This window comes from Eleutherodactylus coqui, unplaced genomic scaffold (assembly GCF_035609145.1).
Source record: "Eleutherodactylus coqui strain aEleCoq1 unplaced genomic scaffold, aEleCoq1.hap1 HAP1_SCAFFOLD_19, whole genome shotgun sequence".
Lineage (NCBI taxonomy): Eukaryota > Metazoa > Chordata > Amphibia > Anura > Eleutherodactylidae > Eleutherodactylus > Eleutherodactylus coqui.
In genome coordinates this window covers 1,358,773-1,365,489 of record NW_027102012.1, presented here as the reverse complement: position 1 = coordinate 1,365,489, position 6,717 = coordinate 1,358,773, and positions in this window count along the sequence as shown.

Genomic DNA, 6,717 nt, shown 5'->3' with positions numbered 1-6,717 from the left:
CAGGGGTCCTAAGGGGGGTACTGAACGAGTATAGGGCAAGAAATCAGATGGCTGCAGCGGGTTTGAGTCTCTTCTTGCATGGTGGGCAACAGTGGATAAAAATGTAGACTGGATTAATTACACATACTATAACCAACAGAGATTTGTTAATTATACAAGAGATGCAATTAGGGGCCTAGAGGAACAACTAGGACATACCTTACTTATTACATGGCAAAATAGAATGGCTCTTGATATGTTACTAGCAGAAAAAGGAGAAGTTTGTAAAATGATTGGAGGATATTGTTGTACTTTCATTCCTAATAACACGGCACCAGATGATACCTGAGCACTGGAAGGGGTAAATGCATAATAAAATGAACTAGCTGATAACTCTGGCATAGACGATCCATTCAGGGACTGGTTGAAAGCTTGTTCGGACACTGGTCACAAGTCATATACTCCACACTAGTCTCTGTGTCAGTATTTGCCTCCATTCTAGTACTCTGTGGTTGCTGCTGTATTCCATGTATCCGAGGAGCACTGCATCAGCCAGTGCCCGATTAACCAATCACAGCCATTCAATGATGTCATTCAGTGATGTCATTCAGTGGTGCAAGCCTCTGGTTTGCACCACTGCCTCTCCCCCTGTGCCCCAACCTGCCACTGAGATCCAACCCCCCTCTCAGGACACAGGCACGACCGTCTCCTGGCCTGCACCCACATGCTCACCTCCGCTGTCCTCGGCCCCATCCAGCAATGTCTCTCAGCGCAGCGTCCAGCCGTCGCTAGCGCAACTGTTTGAACGCAAGTACGCCGTCGTGCACATAGCCAAATTGATCAGCCTGGAGATGCTGCCGTATAGGCTTGTGGAAACGGAGGCTTTCAAAAACATGATGGCGGCGGCGGCCCCGCGCTACTCGGTTCCCAGTCGCCACTACTTTTCCCGATGTGCCGTCCCAGCCCTGCACGACCACGTCTCCCGCAACATTGTACGCACCCTCACCAACGCGGTTACTGCCAAGGTCCACGTAACAACGGACACGTGGACAAGCACAGGCGGAGAGGGCAACTATATCTCCCTGACGGCACATTGGGTGAATTTAGTGGAGGCTGGGACCGAGTCAGAGCCTGGGACCGCTCACGTCCTACCCACCCCCAGAATTGCGGGCCCCAGCTCAGTGGTGGTATCTGCGGTGGTGTATGCTTCCTCCACTAAACCACCCTCCTCCTCCTCCTCCTACGCAACCTCTGTCTCACAATCAAGATGTGTCAGCAGCAGCATGTCGCCAGCAGTCGGTGTCGCGCGGCGTGGCAGCACAGCGGTGGGCAAGCGTCAGCAGGCCGTGCTGAAACTACTCAGCTTAGGAGAGAAGAGGCACATGGCCCACGAACTGCTGCAGGGTCTGAGAGCAGACCGACCGCTGGCTTTCGCCACTGAGCCTCCAACCGGGCATGGTCGTGTGTGACAACGGCCGTAACCTGGTGGCGGCTCTGCAGCCTCACGCACGTGCCATGCCTGGCCCACGTCTTTAATTTGGTGGTTCAGCGGTTTCTGAAAAGCTACCCACGCTTGTCAGACCTGCTCGGAAAGGTGCGCCGGCTCAGCGCACATTTCCGCAAGTCCAACACGGACGCTGCCACCCTGCGGACCCTGCAACATCGGTTTAATCTGCCAGTGCACTGACTGCTGTGCGACGTGCCCACACGGTGGAACTCTATGCTTCACATGTTGGCCAGGCTCTATGAGCAGCGTAGAGCTATAGTGGAATACCAACTCCAACATGGGCGGCGTAGTGGGAGTCAGCCTCCTCAATTCTTTACAGAAGAGTGGGCCTGGTTGGCAGACATCTGCCAGGTCCTTGGAAACTTTGAGGAGTCTACCCAGATGGTGAGCGGTGATGCTGCAATCATTAGCGCAATCAAGAAGGAAAATACTGTGGCAGCAGACAGCGATGCAGTAAAACTTCTTCCTTTATTCCTCCACACACATACGACGTTTCGATCAACACAGTGATCTTTGTCAAGTACAAATACACCCTTAGTTACAGACTATATATAGTGAAACAACAATTAAAATCCCACATGTAACAGCTGAACAGTACCTAATTCGCATGTGCTCACGTCCTCCATGGCTCCCGATGCTTCCGGTTTGTCATCTGAACGAGTGCGCCTGTGCATGATTTAGCCACTATCGCGAGATTTAGAAGAGCAAGAGGAATCTTGAGGGACTGATCGCGCATGCGCCTGGAGTCCTGCGATGCCGCTGATATAACTATTGGACTCTATTTAGTAAAAGAGACTTCAGAAGTTAAGTGCGCATGCGCTAGCAGTTCCACTGCTCTAATAGCAATAGAAGTATCGCTGGTCCACGGAGAAGACTATATGTAGTGGCAAACAGTATTAATTATAAATAAGATGCTGTTTATAGGTAGTCTTATAGGGAAAACTAGCTCCAACACAACAAATCCATATTATATATATATATATATATACATACATACATACATACATACATACATACATACACACACATATACATATACACATATATATATATACATATATACACATATATATATATATTCCACAGCAACATTAAACAATAATGGTAATATTGATCAGCCTCATATATCTGTATGTTGATTTAGCAACAAACTTTTTATTGGAGAGTGAGATATGGAGAAAATGATGTCCATTATTGAAATAAATGTCAAAATATAAATAATCTTGGGTAATAACCCTAATATATTAATAATCAATAATCTACCATATCTCACAGCAATATGTCTTTAATCATAGTTCATATCTCATACATATGACTCATGGGTCCAACAATTAGAGTACAGCTCCCTCTATTATCATAACCTATAGTGATACCTCATAAAGCAGCCAATACATAGAATGATATCATATTTATTTATTATGCACATTAGCACACATTAATGCACAAAATATTTTTTTTTGGGGGGGGGGGAGTTTATACTGGAAGCCAAACAACAAGTAATGGAACAACAAGGAGTCCAGAGCACATGCATCAAACAGGTATCTGTAACATAAAATAAAAGGTAATTAAAATCAAATACCGTAGATGAGATTATGTATACATAATTTGCAGATAGAGAAAGTGCACATTAGTCTGACACATGACTATCAACTGGACCTATTTATATACAGGACATAATGGGATACTCTATATTAAGACCCTTGGGGGAAAGGGTATCAAGTTCGTGTATCCAACGGATCTCTTTACATTTAAGGATTCCCTCCCGGTCCCCACCTTGAGGCAGTGGGGCAACAGAGTCAATGACCCTAAATTTGAGCTGACTGATTGTATGGTGAAATTCAGCAAAATGTTTTGAGATTGGTAGATCTGTCTTTCTTGTACGGATAGTGCTTTTATGCTACTACGCTAGCATTGGAGTCCGCTGTAGGCACGCGATTGCTGATGGTTTGTGCAGAGGCCTATGTCCTGGGTGCAGTGAAAGTCCGCTTCCAGCCTAGGATTGCTGAATGTGTGGGCCGAGGCCTATGCCATGTTTGGCCGCTCAGATCAATTTTTTGTTCATGTCTTGGGTTTCCTAGGACCCACCTATGCTGTTGGTGCAAACTTAGTTCCCATTGTGGTGTTTGACCTGTCTGGCACAAAGGCACTGACTGACTTGGGTAGGGGGCAGAGCGCTGACTGCTTTCCCCTTGCAGTGTGGATTGAGCTATGCGACACCTTGACAGAATGAATACTGTGTGGCACATGGATTCCCCATTGCTATGCCCACGTTTGCAGCTCCTGACGGAGGTGGCACAGGATTGGAGTTCTCATTGCTTCTGTACAGCATTGTGGGCTATCGCCCCGCCCCTTTTAAAGAGGGTCGCTGCCTGGCCCTGCTAACCCTCTGCAGTGTGTGCCTCCGGTTCCTCCTCATGGCAGACGCACTTATAAATAGACATGAGGGTGGTGTGGCTATGAGGCCAGTGTGTGGCATGAGGGCAGCTGAAGGCTGCGCAAGGACACTTTGGTGTGCGCTGTGGACACTGGGTCGTGCGGGGGGGAAGGGGGGGGGTTGGGCAGCATGTAACCCAGGAGAAGTGGCAGCGGAGTGTCATGCAGGCAGTGATTGTGCCTTGTTGGAGGTAGTGTGGTGCTTAGCTGAGGTATGCCTTGCTAATGAGGGTTTTTCAGAAGAAAAAATTGTTGGGGGGGGGCCCACTCTTGCCGCTATTGTGGCTTAATAGTGGGACCTGGGAACTTGAGATGCAGCCCAACATGTAGCCCTTCGCCTGCCCTATCCGTTTCAGTGTCAATTTCTTGAATTTCCCAGATTTTCAGAAATGAGAACCTTAGCGAGCATCGGCGATATACAAAAATGCTCGGGTCGCCCATTGACTTCAATGGGGTTCGTTACTCGAAACGAACCCTCGAGCATCGCGGAAAGTTCGACTTGAGTAACGAGCACCTGAGCATTTTGGTGCTCCCTCATCTCTAATTATGACATCATAATGGAGTTCTATATTACATTATAATGAAGTTTTACGTTGTATCTTTTGTTATTACTAGATTGTGACATCATAATGGAGTTGTAAATTCTACCCCCTACTATAATTACATTATGACATCATAATGCAGTTTTACATTATGACATCATAATGGAGTTCTATATTACATAATAATATTGTTCTACATTGTATCTTTTGTTATTACTAGATTATGACATCATAATGGAGTTGTAAATTATATTACCTGCTATAAATAAATTATGACATCATAAAGCAGTTTTACATTATGACATCATAATGGAGTTCTATACTACATTATAATGAAGTTCTACATTGTATCTTTTGTTATTACTAGATTGTGACATCATAATGGAGTTGTAAATTCAATCCCCTGCCATAAATACATTATGACATCATAATGCAGTTTTACATTATGACATCATAATGGCGTTCTATATTACATAATAATGTTTTTCTACATTGTATCTTTTGCTATTACTAGATTCTGACATCATAATGGAGTTGTAAATCCTATCCCCTACTATGAATACATTATTACATCATAATGCAGTTTCACATTATGACATCATAATGGCGTTCTATATTACATAATAATGTTGTTCTACGTTGTATCTTTTGTTACTACTAGATTGCGACATCATAATGAAGTTGTAAATTCTATCCCCTACTATAAAAACATTATGACATCATAATGCAGTTTTACATTATGACATCATAATAGAGTTCTATATTACATTATAATTATGTTGTATCTTTTGTTATTACTAGATTGTGACATCATAATGGAGTTGTAAATTCTATCCCCTACCATGAACAGATTATGACATCATAATGCAGTTTTACATTATGACATAATGGAGTTCTATATTACATTATCATTAAGTTGTATGTTGTATCTTTTGTTATTACTAATTTGTGACATCATAATGGAGTTTTAAATACTATCCCCTACCATGAATAGATTATGACATCTTAATGCAGTTTTACATTACATTATGACATCCTAATATAGTTCTATACTAAATTATAATGAAGTTCTACATTGTATCTTTTGTTATTACTAGATTGTGACATCATAATGCAGTTGTAAATTCTACCCCCTACTATAAATACATTATGACATCATAATGCAGTTTTACATTATGACATCATAATGGAATTCTATATTATATTATAATGAAGTTCTACAAAGTATCTTCTGTTATTACTAGATTGTGACATCATAATGGAGTTGTAAATCCTATCCCCTACAATAAATACATTATGACATATAATGAAGTTTCACATTATGACATCATAATGGAGTTCTATATTACATAAAAATGCTGTTCTACGTTGTATTTTTTGTTATTACTAGATTGTGACATCATAATGATATTGTAAATTCTATCCCCTACCATAAATAGATTATGACATCATAATGCAGTTTTACATTATGACATCATAATGGAGTTCTATACTACAAAGTAGTGTTGTTCTACGTTGCATCTTTTGTTATTACTAGATTGTGATATCATAATGGAGTTGTAAATTCTATTACTTGCTATGAATAGATTATGACATCATAATGCAGTTTTACATTATGACATCATAATAGAGTTCTATACTACATTATAATGAAGTTCTACATTACATCTTTTGTTATTACTAGATTCTGAAATCATAATGGTGTTGTAAATTCTATCCCCTACTATGAATACATTATGACGTCATAATGCAGTTTAATATTATGACATCATAATGGAGTTCTATATTACATAATAATGTTGTTCTATGTTGTATCTTTTGTTATTACTAGATTGTGACATCATAATGCAGTTGTAAATTCTATCCCCTACTATAAATACATGATGACATCATAATGCAGTTTTACATTATGACATCATAATGGAGTTCTATATTACATAATAATGTTGTTCTACGTTGTATCCTTTAATAGTACTAGATTGTGACATCATAATGGAGTTGTAAATTCTATCCCCTACCATGAATAGATTATGACATCATAATGCAGTTTTACATTACATGATGACATCATAATGGAGCTCTATATTACAATATAATGAAGTTCTACGTTGCATCTTTTGTTATTACTAATTTGTGACATCATAATGCAGTTTTAAATACTATCCCCTACCATGAATAGATTATGACATCATAATGCAGTTTTACATTACATTATGACATCCTAATATAGTTCTATACTAAATTATAATTTCACTG